The sequence below is a fragment of the Ceratotherium simum genome, chromosome 21 (assembly GCF_057802395.1).
Source record: "Ceratotherium simum simum isolate JZ-2026a chromosome 21, ASM5780239v1, whole genome shotgun sequence".
Classification (NCBI taxonomy): domain Eukaryota; kingdom Metazoa; phylum Chordata; class Mammalia; order Perissodactyla; family Rhinocerotidae; genus Ceratotherium; species Ceratotherium simum.
Genome location: NC_141920.1, coordinates 49,164,056 through 49,180,827, shown reverse-complemented (window position 1 = coordinate 49,180,827; position 16,772 = coordinate 49,164,056).

The following is a 16,772-nucleotide window of genomic DNA, read 5'->3' as shown; positions in this document are numbered from 1 at the left end:
GCTACACCCCAGACCCACCTGAGAACCAAGCTCTTCACCAGTTCCCCTGGCTGAGCCTTAAGCTGGCTGTCCTGGCTCTCAGGTGGAGCTCTCTCCTTCCTGAGACTGAGCTCTAACCAGCTCCGCCCGTGGGCCACTCTCTGTCCCCAGCACTCGCAGTGCCTGCCCTGCGCCTGGCCGGGGTGTCAGTGGGGCCTGAGCTCAGGGGTGCTTCTGCCCTCTGGCTGCTCTCCCTGCCAGGTGGTCACATCTATGGCCCCTTTGTGAGGTAAGCCCATCCGCTCTGACGCTGCTCACGGGGGCGGCACCTCTGACAGGCTCCCTCAGCCCTCAGAGGTCCACAGTCTCCCAGAAGAGCCCCAGCTGCGCTCCTGTTCCACACTCCTCACTTCCTAGGTGTCTGGGCTTTGGACCGAACCGTCGGAAGTGGAAGCACCTCCACAGACCTTTCCATCAGGGCCCTGCTGTGTGACTGCATGGTCTTGAGGCAGGATGAGGCACCAGACAGCCAAGCTCAGGGAATCCGGGACTGAAAGGCCCTCGGGGAGGGGAGGCTGTCGGTGGTGCCTGGGCTGGGAGCTGGGGGCCTGCAGCTGGCGGGAGCTGCTGCTGGAAACACCAAGGAGAAGGCGTCAGCTGGCAACAGCTGTGCTGGCATAATATACTTCTGGGGGGTGAAGAAATGAACAGATCCCTACCGGCCTGTTGGCCGTGTCTTCCCCATCTATAACCTTGTCCCAGGGAAGCGTTTCTGATTCTGCTTACCTCCCAGTTGCTGGAGCTTTCCCTCCTATTTGGGCTTCTCAGGTCCCAAGCCAGGCTCCATTGAGGAGAGTTCCATCTACTCTGTGTTTAGAGCCTGGCATGGTAACAGTAAGGGAGCTCCCAAGAACTCATAAGTTTGGAAATTAATATTTCTCTTTCCAGGATAAAATACAGATCAGCACAAAGAGGATCATACCTGAGATCTGTACAATAAAATTCCAAACAGAAAGTCAGACTCTCGGGCCTACAAGACCTGAGAGTCACCTGACTAACTGTTCAAATGTTGGAGACAAAATTGTGTGCTTGAACTGAGGGGCCCTTTCTAAACATATATAGAACACAGACACCAAAATGGAAAAGAATAATAAATTTCGACACACATTTTGTATAGCATAGCGTACGCACACAAAGTCAAGAGATGAATGGGAACACAGGATAAGTTATTTGGAAGATACCTGGCAAAAGGCTAAATTCCCTTTTATGGAAAAAGCTCTTTAAAATCCAAAAGACAAAGATAATTTCCTCCATCGTCTTGGCTCAAAGTGAGCCAAAAATTCGAGCAGACAATATACCCAAAAGGAATCCATTTCCCTTCTTGGCCACGCTTCAATTGTTTGAAGACTGTTGACCTGTGGTGAGGCCTCTCTCCAACTGCCCCCACTGATCCACCTTCTACCTGGCATCTGGCGTCCAGGGGAAGTTGCACAACACAGAGCAGAGAGACACCCATATCCGTCCCTGTGAATTCACAGGTCTGGACCAGAAGCCCACATCTTCTCTTGAGGAGGGTGGTGCTGGTGAAAGTAAAAGGGACACGGGGGAGGGCTTGCTGAATGCTGTGATGGGTGTGGATCGCAGGTCTAAAGGGGAAACAGGGGGCTGGCCCCGTGGCATAGCGGTTAAGTGCGCGCGCTCTGCTGCTGGCGGCCCAGGATCGGATCCCAGGCGTGTACCGACACACCGCTTGTCAGGCCATGCTGTGGCGGTGTCCCGTATAAAGTGGAGGAAGACGGGCACAGGTGTCAGCCCAGGGCAAGTCTTCCTCACCAAAAAGAGGAGGATCGGCGTGGATGTTAGCTCAGGGCTGATCTTCCTCACATGCACACACACTAAATAAAAATAAATAAATAAATAAATAAAGGGGAAACGGCTCCATCAGGGCTGAGTCCAGGGCTGTCCTCAGGCCTCCACTGATGGAGTGAGGATGGGAGAGCCCTCCATGTCCTCTCAGCAAGGCCCCACTCCTCCCCCTACCAACACTCTCCCCACCAAGCATGCCTTATCTAATGTTAGGTCTTCAGCAACTACAGATACTGATTGTTCCAGATACTATTGACGCATAAGAAGCATTTCATTTTGCTCATGATTGCGGGAATGGAGATTTCACGAAGGGCACAGCAAGGTGCTTCTCACTCAAGGTGTCTCATGGGGTGTGGTCAGAGAGCAGCTGGGACGCAACTGAGCTTACTGCTCATGGGTAGGTTGGTTCTTTAAACAGCTTTATTGATATATAATTCTCATACCATACAATTCACCCATCTGAGTGTATAGTTCAATGGCTTTTGTATATTCACAGAGTTTTACACCCAAAACCACAATCAACTTTAGAATACTTTCATTACCCCAAAAAGAAACCCAGCACTCCTTAGCCATCACCCTCCAATCTCCCTGCCCCCTTCCAGCCCTAGGCAACCACTAATCTACTTTCCTTCTGTATAGATTTACCTATGCTGGACGTTTTATATAAATGGAATCATGCTATATATGATCTTTGGTTCTGGCTTCTTTCATGTAGCATGTTTTCAAGGTTCATCGTATTATTGCATGTATTGCTACTTCATTTCTTTTTATTATTGAATAATATTCCATTGTACATGTATACCATGTCTCATTTATCCATTCATCAATTAGTGGACATTTGGGTTGTTTCCACTTTTGGCTATTCTGACTAATACTGCTATGATCATTCGTGTTCAAGCTTTTGTGTGGACATGTTTTTATTTCTCTTGGATATATACCTGAGAGTGGAATTACTGGGTTACATGGTAACTCTATGTTTAACTTTTTTTTTTTTTTTTTGTGAGGAAGATCAGCCCCGAGCTGACATCTGATGCCAATCCTCCCCTTTTTTTTTGCTGAGGAAGACCGGCCCTGAGCTAACATCCGTGCCCATCTTCCTCTACTTTAGATGGGACGCTGCCACGGCATGGCCTGACAAGCAGTGCGTCGGTGCACGCCCGGGATCCGAACCGGCGAACCCCGGGCCGCTGCAGCGGAGCACGCGCACTTAACCTCTTGTGCCACCGGGCCAGCCCCTATGTTTAACTTTTTGAGGAACTAGTAGATGGGTTTTCCAAAGTGGCTGCACCATTTTACATTCCCACCAGCAGTGTACGAGGGTTTCAATTTCTCTACATCCTCACCAACACTGGTTATTATCTGTCTTTTTGATTATAGCCATCCTAGTGGGTATGACATGAGACAAGCAGTAAGAATTTGACAAGTGTGATACAGAAAATTTTAATTTCCATAATATCAAAGTGCTCCCACAAGTAAATTTTTTTAAAGACAAAAATCCAATAGGAAACTTGGAGAAAATTCATAAACACACAAATCACAGAAAAAGAAATATAAATGTCTCTAATACATATGTGAAAATATGCTTAACCTCCTCAACAATAAAAATTCAAATTAGCCCAACAATGAAATGTCACTATTCTCCTACACATTGGAAAAAAAATTAAACAACAAGACAATGCCCAGTTGATAAGGTGCCTTCATCCGCATTGGCAGAGGGGGACTCTAACAGTCCTTGTTAACGGCAATTTAGCAGTCTCTGTGAAACATTAAAAGTTACATGTTCCTCAACACAGTGTTCCACATCTAGCCTTTTATCCCACAGAAATATTTGCCACGTGCACAAAACTGACTGAAAAATTATTCACTGCAACACAGTTTCTAATAGTAAAAGAAAAAAAAAAAAAGGAAATGAGGGAAACAGCCCAAATATGTATCAATAGTTGACTATTAAATAAAATATGTACTATCCATGCAATGAGATCTAAAAAATTAACCAAAATATGTGTATGCACTGACAAGGAAAGACATCTGCTCTGTGTAAATGTTACAAGCAAGTTGTAAACCACTAAGCAGAGAAAGATCTGGATTTGTCAAGAATAAAGATAATTGTTGTGAATCTCAAATAAAAGGAAATTTGGAGATTTTGAACCATTCACAGGCTTGTGTCTGACGGATGGAATTACACAGGAATGTCATTTTCTAAGTTAGTTATTTCTGTAATGCTCTATCTCTTAATAAATAGAATAACTTTTATTAAAATTTCCAAGTTTCATAGTAAACATTAAATGTAGAGAAGACCTTAAGATGGTGAAAAGCAAGTGCCCACCCACCCTCTATGTCTCAGGTCCATTCCCCGGGACTTATAAAAGATATTGTGAGTCCTTGGTACAAAAGCTGATGATTTAGTTCACACACCAGCTCTTTACCTCCCCCCTTCTTCTCACTGTTGGGAGGGGCAGGTGGATGGATGGATAGATAGATGATTGATAGATAGATAGATAGATAGATAGATAAATAGATAGATAGATGATAGATAGATATTCTACTATTTGCTTTTATAAATTTACAAAATGTAACCAAACCCCTCCTCTGATTCACCAACTTCCAGGAGTTCTGTTGGACTTCTCTCTGTAGGATGAGGATGTTAGGAGCCCTGCCTTTTCCGTCACCTCCTCCATCTCCACGGCCCACCACCTGTTGTCCATATCCTAATTTGTCCCTCCTCCCACAACTATGTTTTGCCTATTGGATCATCCAAGAAGTTGAAAACCAAACAACAGATGCTTAAACGTGGGCGTCTAGAGGACTGGCATTGTAAGTTTCTAATTTTTTAAACGTGATTCTCTGTATGATGGCAGATGATTGATTGAAGTACGGCTATTGGAACAGTTGAAAAAGGCTACTGAAGTATTGCAGTTGTGAGAAGGTGGCTGCTGCTAGGGTCTAAGCAGACGAGGGGAAAGCAAGTCAAGCGTGGAGCTATGAGCTAGTTGAGCTAACCAGACCTGGAGAAAGAGGGGTCAAGAGTCAAATGTGACCCCAGATACTAAGTGGCGTAAGCAGCAGGTGGTGGTGGTATGTGCTGGGGTGGGGAATGCAGGAGAAGCAGGTTTGGGCAGGAAATGTGAAGAGTTGAATTTGGAGCAAGTGGAGTGTCAGGTACCTGCAAGATACAGCTGTCTCAGGTAATCCTCACCTGAACCCCCCTTGCCAATCAATCACTTGCTCACTACTCCATTTTATATTCTATTAGCACTTATGAATACTGGAAATAGTCTTCTTTATTTGCTCATTGGTCTGTTGTCTGACCCCTACCCTGCCCCCTATGATATTAACAGGACCTTTCCACCTGTGATGGCTGAACAATGTCCCGTAATTGATTTAGTCTAGCCCCTATTCTGAACACATGTCATTTGCATCATTTGCCATTATTATCAACAATATAATGAGGTCATTCTCTGCATAGCTCTTTGTACATACCCAATTTCTTGCTCAAATGTTATTTTCTCAAAAAATCACAGTCAACATGCATGAAAATGTAACAAGCCACATCTCCCCCAATCCTTTAAAAGAGTTTGTTCATTTGCGTGTGTGTGTGTGTGTGTGAGAGAGAGAGACAGAGACAGAGACAGAGAGAACCAGAGAGAGAGAGGGGGGCAGAGACAGAGAATACATGAGCAGTGTATATAATTCATTAAACTCCCAAAACAAGAAGCAAAGATTCTGTACATGGACTTCATGATTGATATATGTCTCATCTTGATTTGTTTGATTGGCTCCCTTTTTTTATATGGATTGCGATTCCTGTTTCTGTTATTCCTTGAATTCTTGTGTTAGTCATAATATTCAAACTAATTACTGTTTTCTTTACTCAGTGTTGTAAGACTGGCATGCAGGCTAGAGTAATGATTGCTCAGTGACTTGAGATGGTCAATCTTACAACCCTGGACGAACTTCCTTTTCTGATAAAGACTATGCCTAAGAACTAATTTTAAAACTAAACTTTTCAAATATTGAATTATCATCATCGTAAACTGTACCCGTCCTGTAATTGTAAAAATGTAAACATAATGAATCATGTAAAAGCACATGCACAATGTTTGTGCAACAACCTAAAACTAACTGAAAAACCTATGAAATGCTTCCTCTGTTAATATATATATACCTCTATGCTTGTCCATTATATCCAACTATTTCCCTCCAATGTCGATAACAGGGCAAATCAATAAAATAAAAGCCTAGCACCAAGGGACATGATGAACCTGGGGCAGGCAGCAACCACCCTGACACTGAGGGACAATATTTTGATCACCAATGCTTTCTGTCAAAAGATTATCAATCAAAAGGGGGAAAATGATGAATAAGTTACAAGCAATAGGATATATTAGAGTATACGAGGAAGCAATTTGGTTTAAAACTAATTTGGCCTGACCTTGTTTTTCCAGAAAGGCCTGACATGGCCTGTTGAGCATGCATTGTACATCTGCTTTAAACATTTACAATGTCCCAAAGACAAGAATGATGCTCTTAAAGATAGGAATGTAACCTCCCCCCGTATCAGCATTCTTTAAGGATAAGCATCTCTTCCCAGTAACTAAGGATTAATTACCAACCTGCTGTGCTCACCTTGAGACCACTGACCTGCTGTGCCAGCAAAGCAACCACGTGATTGTTGTGAAAGGGATATTTCTGTTATATGTGAGGTGTGATTTTTGTTCCAAGACAGTATATAACCACTCTGTAAACCCCACTTCTTTGGAGTGCTTCTTGCTTCGTCAAGGTACTCTCTCAGGCTATATGGTCCTTAGGTTTGGCTCATAATAAACTCACCTCAATTTTGACTTATAGATTGATTATGGATTATTTGAGTCAATAGTGCACATGTTTGTGTGTGTGTGTGTGAGAGAGAGACAGACAGAGAGAGAATACATGAGGAGTGTATATAATTCATTAAACTCCTAAAACCAGGAAGTGGAGATCTATACATGGACTTAATGAGTGACATGTATCTCACTCCCATGTGAAGGCGAGTGGAGGTGAAAGGGATGTAGAGAGGAAATGAGAGAAGAGAAAAAATGACAAACAGGGAGGAAAGTGTGAGCCAAATGGGAAGAAAGTAGGATCGAGACGCTGGCTTTGAGGCCTAGGCGAGGGGTCCAGTGAAGCCCGGGAGCTCTGTAGGGGAGAACAGAGGACAAAGGACCAACCCACTGGCAGCTCCTTCCCTCCCCTCCCATATCCTGTACCTTCCAAGGCTTTGGACGTTCCTGTCCCCTTGCTCAGGGTGGAGAGGCTGGCCTTTGCTCTTTCTCCTCCTCATCTGCTTCCCCTGAGCCCACAGTCAATTCCCAGTCACAGGCCAGAGCCTCCAGAGACCTTGGTCCTCATCCCGCAAACCTGCCCTGAGCGGTGGCAGGCTCCCCTGGGTGCCTCCCCTTATAGCCTTCCTGGCTAGGGGCGCGTGCTTCTCACTCACTGTGAGAGGTGTCTGCCAAGACGCCCACTATCACTGGGGATGCACTGGTGCCACCTGGTGGTTCTGTCAACTTTTGCTCTCTCTATTTTGAGGCATATATATAATTTTAGGTGCATTTGGGTTGAGAATTATTACATCTTCAGAATGAATCACCCCTATGACATTAAGTAGTGGCTTTATTTAATATTTCAAAAGATATTTCCTGAGGCCTCTTGCACGGCCAGCACTGTTGTAAACATGGTGGTCAGGCTGGGCTTCTGCAGAGAGTGGAAGGTGGTGGGCACACCTGCTGGTAACTCATAGGAGTCCAGTGACTGAGTGTGCTTTTCACCAGACTCTCTTGGATTCTTATATTAAAAGAGATTGCTTTTTCTCCTCTCTTCTAGATACCATTTCTTTCACTTTCTTGCATCATTACATTTTCTAAAACATTCCAGGCCACCATCCTTTCTAGTCCCTGAAACCTATTTTTATCCATCTATTCACACATAATCTTTCTTGGTTGTTTTGTTTTACAGTTATCTCTTGTAAACATTATATTGCTAGACCTCAGGTCCTTAATAAATAAGAGTAGGGGAACTTAATCCACTCACATTTTTGTGATCATTAATCCATACACTTTTAATCCATACACGATTATTTTCTTTCCTTTTAATCCCGATGTTAACTAGAAAGTCCCCATAATAGTCCTTTTCTATTAGTTTTACTCATGTATTAAGAAATGTAATTTATAAGGATCTTGAAATGAGACATTATCGTGGATTATCCAGGCAGGTCCCACGTACACATAAAGGTTCTTATGAGGGAAAGAGGAGGCAAGAGGATCAGAGAAGATGGACAGAAGGTAGAGGTGATTGAGAACCTGCCCAGAGGCGGAGATGTGGAGCTGCTTCCCAAAGAGAGACTCCTATGAAAGGCTGTGTAATTGAGGTTTCAAAGTCCACCCCCAGGGAGCCATGTTACAACACCCTTGAAAAGCAAATGAGCCTGGGACAGAAAATCGTCCCATCACCCATTCCTTCAGACATCCATTATTTACTGGCCACTTGCCAAGGCAGAGGCTGAGCTGCAAGGGCAGCAGAAGCTAGCTTGGTGCCCAGCCCAGCAAGACTCATGTGAGGCACCAGCCCTCAGGTAAGGACAACTGGGCTCTTGTCCTAGTTTGGGAAAGTTGCCGATCGATCCTCGCTTGCACTCAGCTGCCTCTGTGGAGCGTAGGCTTGCATGACTTGTAATTCCAGCTAGGATAGGCAGATTTGGTGATTCTTCTTGTAGTAATACCCTTAAGTCTTGCTCCAGGGATGGCTGAATTGGGAAAGATCCTGCAGAAATCACTCTCATTTCATCTCAGATCTCCTTTTGTTGGGAGGAAGCATGGTCGATCCCCAGGACTTTTGAACAATTCTCTGATCGGTAGCCTGTCTAAGTGTAGCTGTAACACTTAGCAAGTTGAAGCTAGTTCCACCACGGGTCAAATTCCCCATCTTGGCAGTAGGCACATTCCCATAGTCATGCTCTCTTTCCACCGGCAAGGTGAGACTGAGTGAGTGAATGCAGACAGGCCTTCTTTGCCTGTGCAACAAGGGGCCAAGTGTGGGCCCTTAGCTTCCCGTCAGCGAGGGGCAGGCAGGATTCTGGAGGCAGAGCAAGCTGGGCCCCTGCACGTGTGCACACTTTTGGGTGAGCCCGCTATGTCGGAAAGCTCCAGGGGGCCTGTCCCTGCAGTGGCCAAGGTGACGGGCTATGTGGGTCAGGAGATGAGGTCATTGCCCTCTGGTGATTCTTTCCAGAGAATGGCCCACAGATTCACATTCCTGTTCACATGGAAGAAAGGGTGGATGTTGCAGATGCGGCCTTGGGTCTAGATAAAAGCTGGAGAGCCCCCAGCCCAGGCCCTCCCTACCGCCCAGTCCGCAGGCCCTCTGTTCTTTGGGCAGCACTGCAGACTCTGTTTTGTCCCTGGCCTACTTTGAAGTTGTAACAGTAAAGCTCTGTGTCAGCTCAAGAACAAAGCGACCAAAGAACTAACATTTTTCTACTCTGTGGTGGTACGTGGTCTACAGCGAGCAAGTAGGAGGAGGCAGTAGAGGCAAGGACTCAGATCTTGCCACCTCTACCATCTGTCCCCAAGGCTGTTGCCCTGGCCTGACTCCACCAGTGACTCACAAATGTAAGTGTCCAAACAGATCCATAGTGGAAACAGGGAACAATCAGCCCGCCCCAACACGAAGTGCATTGCAGCTGACCCAGCATGTGTACTTCTGCCCCCTCCGCTGGTTCCCAACAATCCCCTCTCAGATAGGCAGGCCTGTTCTTCTCCCAAGTTGAAGATGAGCTGACTGAGGGCCTTCAAACCAGGAACTGGCAGAGCTGGGACAAGAGCTCCTGTCTTCTGAGCTGGCCTGTGGCTGTACCCCTGTCCTGGCAAGTGTCAGCAGCCTGGGGCTCAGAGAGGCTGGTGTCCATGCGGTGACCACCGAGCTGACCCTGCTTCTAACTCCATTTCCCACTGGCCAGTGGGGCTCCCGTGGCTCAGCCAAGACTTTGAAACTCATTTTCCTGTTCTCAACGCAATCAAGCCTGAGAAGGAAAACTATTAGCTGGGACTGGTCACCAGGTGGCCAGGCACTCCCTGCCTGCAGAGGTGGTAAAACATAGTAGGGAGAGGCCTTCCTCCACCCACCCTGCACTCCCCCCACAAGCCCCGCCCCACAGGCACGGGCGGCAACCCAGACCACAAAGCTCCCCTGTTCATGCCCCATTGTTCCCGGTCACTCTGTCCTCTGTTCCTTGTGGCTTCCCAGGCTCCTGTCCTTCCATGGCCCAGGCTGGGCCCCCAGGGATGTGGCTGAGGAGTTGGGAGGCTGTCAGTCACTGGGCAGTGGCCCCAACTGAGAGCAGGATAATAATGTGTGTGAAAAGTCTCTGCCAAGGGGGTAGGAACCCCAGGGTGGGGATGCTTCCTGTGTGACTGGGTCATGCTGTGGAGCAGAGGAGGACCTCATGGGAGAGAATAAAATGGCTCTGGGCAGGGGCGGGAGCCCAGAAGGCACTGTCCACTCCCCACCAGCAGCAACATCACCAGGCCTGCAGAGGGCCCATCCATGCATTGAGAGTCATCCCTCCTTTCCGACATCACACTGGTCAGCCCGCAGGAGAGAACTAGTTCCTCGGGGTGCATCTGAAGATCCTCCCTCGTTGGCCCTGGGTGAGCTCGATGACAGTGAGTTGACTCAGCCCTGGCATGTCCAGCAGAGGGCTGGTGAACAGGGGCAAAAATGGACTTTTTTCACTTCCGTTTGGTCTGCAGAAATCAACAACTAATTTTGAAAATGAGGAAAATGCACTAAGTAACCACAGAAATGGTACCAGTTATGCTCAAGCGCACTTTATGGCCCTTTGATTATTCGAGACGAGGGGTTTGGTTTTGTATCAATAATCATACAGTTGGTATTGGCAAAGACAGAAGATTCTGGGAGGCGAGACTGGGAGCCATTTTGAACACACCATGTTGAGTTGCCTGTCTCAGTTCAAGTCCTACCAGGAAATCGGGGGCACACTCCACGGGAGACATGAGGAGAGTTGACAGAAGTGCTACTTACCAAGGAAAACCAACATGAGGAACGGGAGTGGTACAAAGGACCCAAGGTCAGCGGAAAGGTCACATTTTCCACCCCTCGAGGTGGGGTATCCCAGTGCTGTCTTGGGTCTCCTGCCGGCCAGTCCTCCGGCCATAGTCCTGGGCTTCTCCCACTGTCTTTCCCTCTTCCCATGTTGATTTTCTCCATCTCATGGAGCCAAATCGTTACTTCTGTCGGGGGAAGAGGAAGAATCTCCCTCTGCCCTTCTCCTTAAGGTTCTTATGGCTGGCCAAATAATCAACAAGACAGGTTAGCAGGAGAAAATAATACCAAGTTTAATAACATGTATACATGGGAGAAACTCAGAAATGAGCAACTCGTCCCTCTGTCTAAGCTGCTTGCTTAAGTATTGCAGCTAAAGGCGAGGAGCGTGGTGGAGGTGGGTAGTGGCCTGGGACTTCAGAGGGCAGGAGGACAATTCTTTTCAGGGTCATCTATAGATAATATGGTCAGGGAGAGACAAAGTTTTTGACAAAAGAGGCTTGGTGCCTTTCCTATTATAACCTCTATCCTACATTATCTTTACAGCCATCATGATAGAAGATCTGTTCCAGGAAGGAGCCACCATGTCAAATTCTTTAGGCAGTTAGTGGGGGAGGTCAAATGTCCTTCAGAGAAAACAATCAAGGTAAAGAGATAGATTTCAGGGTGGCCAAATCTTGATCTCCCACAGTTCCATGTACCCGGGAAACAAAACAGCTTCATTATTTTTTTTTTTAAGCACGATTTATTTTTATTTATATTTTCTTTATATTATTTTTCTTCATTTTCTTTTTGTTGTTGTTTATTGCGGTAACATTGGTTTATAACATTTTATAAATTTCAGGTGTACATCATTATACTCCTATTTCCGCATGGATTACATCATGCGTGTTCACCACCCAAATACTAATTACAATCCATCACCACACACATGTGCCTAATTACACCTTTTGCCCTCTTCCCCCGCCCCTTCCCCTCTGGTAATCACCAGTCAATCTCTGTCTCTACGTGTTTGTTTATTGTTGTTATTATTTACTACTTAATAAGTGAGATCATATGGTATTTGACCTTCTCCCTCTGACTTATTTCACTTTGCATAATACCCTCAATGTCCATCCATGTTGTCACAAATGGCTGGATTTCATCGTTTCTTATGGCTGAGTAGTATTCCATTGTGTATATATACCACATCATTTTTATCCATTCATCCCTTGATGGGCACCCAGGTTGCTTCCAAGTCTTGGCTATTGTGAATAACGCTGCAATGAACACGGGGTGCATGTATCTTGACGCATTAGTGTTTTCACGTTCTTTGGATAAATACCCAGCAGTGGAATAGCTGGATCGTACGGTAGTTCTATCCTTAATCTTTTGAGGAATCTCCATACTGTTTTCCGTAGTGGCTGCACCAGTTTGCACTCCCACCAGCAGTGTATGAGATTTCCCTTCTCTCCACATCCTCTCCAACACTTGTGGTTTCCTGTCTTGTTAATTATAGCCATTCTGAAGGGCATGAGGTGATATTTCATTGTAGTTTTGATTTGCATTTCCCTGATAGTTAGTGATTTTGAACATCTTTTCATGTGTCTGTTGGCCATCTGTATATCTTCTTTGGAGAAATGTCTGTTCAGTTCATTTGCCCATTTTTTAATTGAGTTGTTAGTTTTTTTGTTGTTGAGATGCATGTGTTCTTTATATATTTTGGAGATTAACCCCTTATCAGATGTATGGTTTGCAAATATTCTCTCCCAATTGTTAGGTTGTCTTTTCATTTTGTTGATGGTTTCCTTTGCTGTGCAGAAGATTTTTAGTCTGATGTAGTCCCATTTGTTTATTTTTTCTATTATTTCCCTTGCCCAGTCAGACATGGTGCTTGAAAATATGTTACTAAGACCGATGTTGTACTGCCTATCCTTTCTTCTAGAATTTTCATGGTTTCAAGGCTTACATTCAATTCTTTAATCCATTTTGAGTTAATTTTTGTGTAGTGTATGGTGTAAGGTAATGGTCTACTTTCATTTTTTTGCATGTGGCTGTCCAGTTTTCCCAACACCATTTGTTGAGGAGATTTTCCTTTCTCCATTGTATGTTCTTGGCTCCTTTGTCGAAGATGAGCTGCCCACAGATGTGTGGGTTTGGTTCTGGGCTTTCGATTCTATTCCATTGATCTGTGTGTCTGTTTTTGTGCCAGTACCATGCTGTTTTGGTTACTACAGCTTTGTAGTATATTTTGAAATCAGGGAATGTGATACCTCCAGCTTTGTTTTTTTTTCTCGGGATTCCTTTAGCTATTCAGGGTCTTTTGTTGTTCCGTATAAATTTTAGGATTATTTGTTCTATTTCTGTGAAAAATGTTGTTGGAACTTTGATAGGAATTGCATTGAATCTATAGGTTGCTTTAGGAACTATGGACATCTTAACTATGTTAATTTTTCCAATCCAAGAGCACTGAATATCTTTCCATTTCTTTGTGTCCTCTTCAATTTCTTTCAGCAATGTTTTATAGTTTTCAGTGTACAGATCTTTCACCTCTTTGATTAAGTTTATTCCTAGGTATTTTATTCTTTTTGTTGCAATTGTAAATGGGATTGTATTCTTAATTTCTCTTTCTGCTACTTCGTTGTTAGCATATAGAAATGCAACTGATTTTTGTATGTTGATTTTACCGTAATCAATGGTAATCAAGTTACTACAACTTTACCATATTTGTTTATTACTTCTCAAAGTTTTCTGGTGGATTCTTTAGGGTTTTCTATATATAAAATCATGTCGTCTGCAAATAGTGACAGTTTCATTTCTTCCATTCCAATTTGGATCCCTTTTATTTCTTTTTCTTTCCTGATTGCTCTGGCTAGGACTTCCAATGTTATGTCAAATAGGAGTGGTGACAGTGGGCATCCTTCTCTGGTTCCTGTTCTTAGAGGGATAGCTTTCAGTTTTTCACCATTGAGGATGATATTAGCTGTGGGTTTGTCATATATGGTCTTTATTATGTTGAGGTACTTTCCTTCTATACCCATTTTATTCAGAGTTTTTATCATGAATGGATGCTGTATCTTGTCAAACGCTTTCCAGGCATCTATTGAGATGATCATGTGATTTTTATTCTTCATTTTATTAATGTGGTGTATCACATTGATTGATTTGTGAATGTTGAATCATCCCTGCATCCCTGGAAAAAATCCCACCTGATCATGGTGTATAATCTTTTTAATGTATTGTTGTATGCGATTTGCTAGTATTTTGTTGAGGATTTTTGCATTGATGTTCATCAGTGATATTGGCCTGTAATTTTCTTTTTTTGTGTTGTCCTTGTCTGGTTTTGGTATCAGGGTAATGTCAGCTTTGTAGAATGAATTAGGGAGCTTCCCCCCTCCCCTCAATTTTTTGGAAGAGTTTGAGAAGGGTAGGTATTAAGTCTTCTTTGAATGTTTGGTAGAATTCACCAGGGAAGCCATCTGGTCCTGGACTTTTATTTTCGGGGAGGTTTTTGATTACAGTTTCGATCTCCTTACTGGTGACTGGTCTACTCAAATTCTCTATTTCTTCTTGATCCAGTTTTGGAAGGTTGTATGAGTCTAAGAATTTATCCATTTCTTCCAGATTGTCCAATTTGTAGGCAGATAGCTTTTCATAGTATTCTCTTATAATCTTTTGTATTTCTGAGGTGTCCATTGTAATTTCTCCTCTTTCATCTCTGATTTTACTTATCTGAGACTTCTCTCTTTTTTTCTTGGTGAGCCTGGCTAAAGGTTTGTCAATTTTATTTATCTTTTCAAAGAACCAGCTCTTGATTTTATTAATTTTTTCTATTGTTTTTTTAGTCTTTATTTCCTTTATTTCTGCACTGATTTTTATTATTTCCCTTGTTCTACTGATTTTGTGCTTTGTTCTTCTTTTTCTGGTTCCTTTGGGTACACTGTTAGATTGTTTGAGATTTTTCTTGTTTGTTGAGATAGGCCTGTATTGCTATAAACTTCCCTCTTAAAACTGCTTTTGCTGTATCCCACAAATTCTGGTGTGTCATATTTTCATTTTCATTTGTCTCCAGGTATTTTTTGATTTCTCCTTTGATTTCTTCATTGACCCAATCATTGTTCAGTAGCATTTTATTTAATCTCCACATATTTGTGGGCTTTTCTGATTTTTTTCCTGTAGTTGATTTCTAGTTTCATACCGTTGTGGTCAGAAAAGATGCTTGGTATTATTTAAATCTTCTTAAATTTATGGAGATTTGTTTTGTGGCCTAATATGTGATCAATCCTGGAGAATGTTCCATGTGCATTTGAAAAGAATGAGTATTCTTTGGTTTTTGAATGGAATGTTCTGTATATACCTACTAGGTCCATCTATTCTAGTGTGTCATATAAGGACAATGTTTCCTTATTGATCTTCTATTTGGATGATCTATCTGTTGGTGTAAGTGGAGTGTTAAATTCCCCTACTATTATTGTGTTTCTGTCTATTTCTCTTTTTATGTCTGTTAATAATTGCTTTATATATTTAGCTGATCCTACTTTGGGTGCATAGATATTTACAAATGTTATATCCTCTTGTTGGATTATTCCCTTGATCATTGTGTAGTGCCCTTCTTTGTCTCTTGTTACAGTTTTTGTTTTAAAGTCTATTTTGTCTGATATGAGTATTGCTACACCAGCTTTCTTTTCATTGTCATTTGCATGGAGTATCTTTTTCCATCCCTTCACTTTCAGTTTGTGAGTGTCTTTAGGTCTGAAGTGTGCCTCTTGTATGCAGCAAATATATGGGTCTTGGTGTTTTATCCAATCAGCCACCCTATGCCTTTTAATTGGAGCATTTAGTCCATTGACGTTTAAAGTAGCTATTGATAAGTTGTACTTACTGCCATTTTTTAACTTTTTTTTCTCGGTGTTTTAGTAGTTCTTCTCTGTTGCTTTCTTCTTTGCTTGCTCTCTTCCCTTGTGGTTTGATGGCTTTCTTTAGTATTATGTTTGGGTTCCTTTCTCTTTGTTTTTTGTGTATTTATTATAGGTTTCTGGTTTGTGATTACCATGGGGTTCATATACAGTAACACACATATATTGCAATCTAGATTAAGTTGATGGTCTCTTTAGTTTGACCTCCGTCTGAAAGCTCTACTCTTTAACTCCCCTCCTCCCACATTTTATGTTTTTGATATCATATCTAACCTCTTTTTTGTGCATTTGTATCCATTACCTTCTTATCACGGAAATAGATAATTTTTCCTATTTGTGGTCTTCTCTTTTCCCCTTAAATAAGTCCCTTTAGCATGTCTTGTAGTACTGGTTTCTTGGTGATAAACTCCTTTAATTTTTGCTTGTCTCGGAAACTTTTGATCTCTCCTTCCATTTTGAATGATAATCTTGCCAGGTAGAGTATTCTTGGCTGTAGGTGTTTTCCTTTTAGGACTAAATATATTGTGCCATTCTCTTCTAGCCTGTAAGGTTTCTGCTGAGAAGTCAGTTGATAGCCTTATGGGGTTCCCTTTGTATGTAACTTGTTTTCTCATGGGGCTTTTAGGATTCTCTCTCTATCTCTAATTCTGGACATTTTAATTATGATGTGTCTTGGTGTGGGCCTCTTTGGGTTTATCTTGTTTGGTGCTCTCTGTGCTTCCTGTACCTGGATGTCTGTTTCCTTCCTTAGCTTAGGGAAGTTTTCAGATATTATTTCTTCAAATAGATTCTCTGCCCCTTTGTCTTGCTCTTCTCCTTCTGGGACACCTATAACACGGATGTTAGTACGCTTGATGTTGTCCCAGAGGTCCCTTAGACTGCCCTCACTCTTTTTAATTCTTTTTTCTTTTATCTGTTCAGCTTGGATGAGAT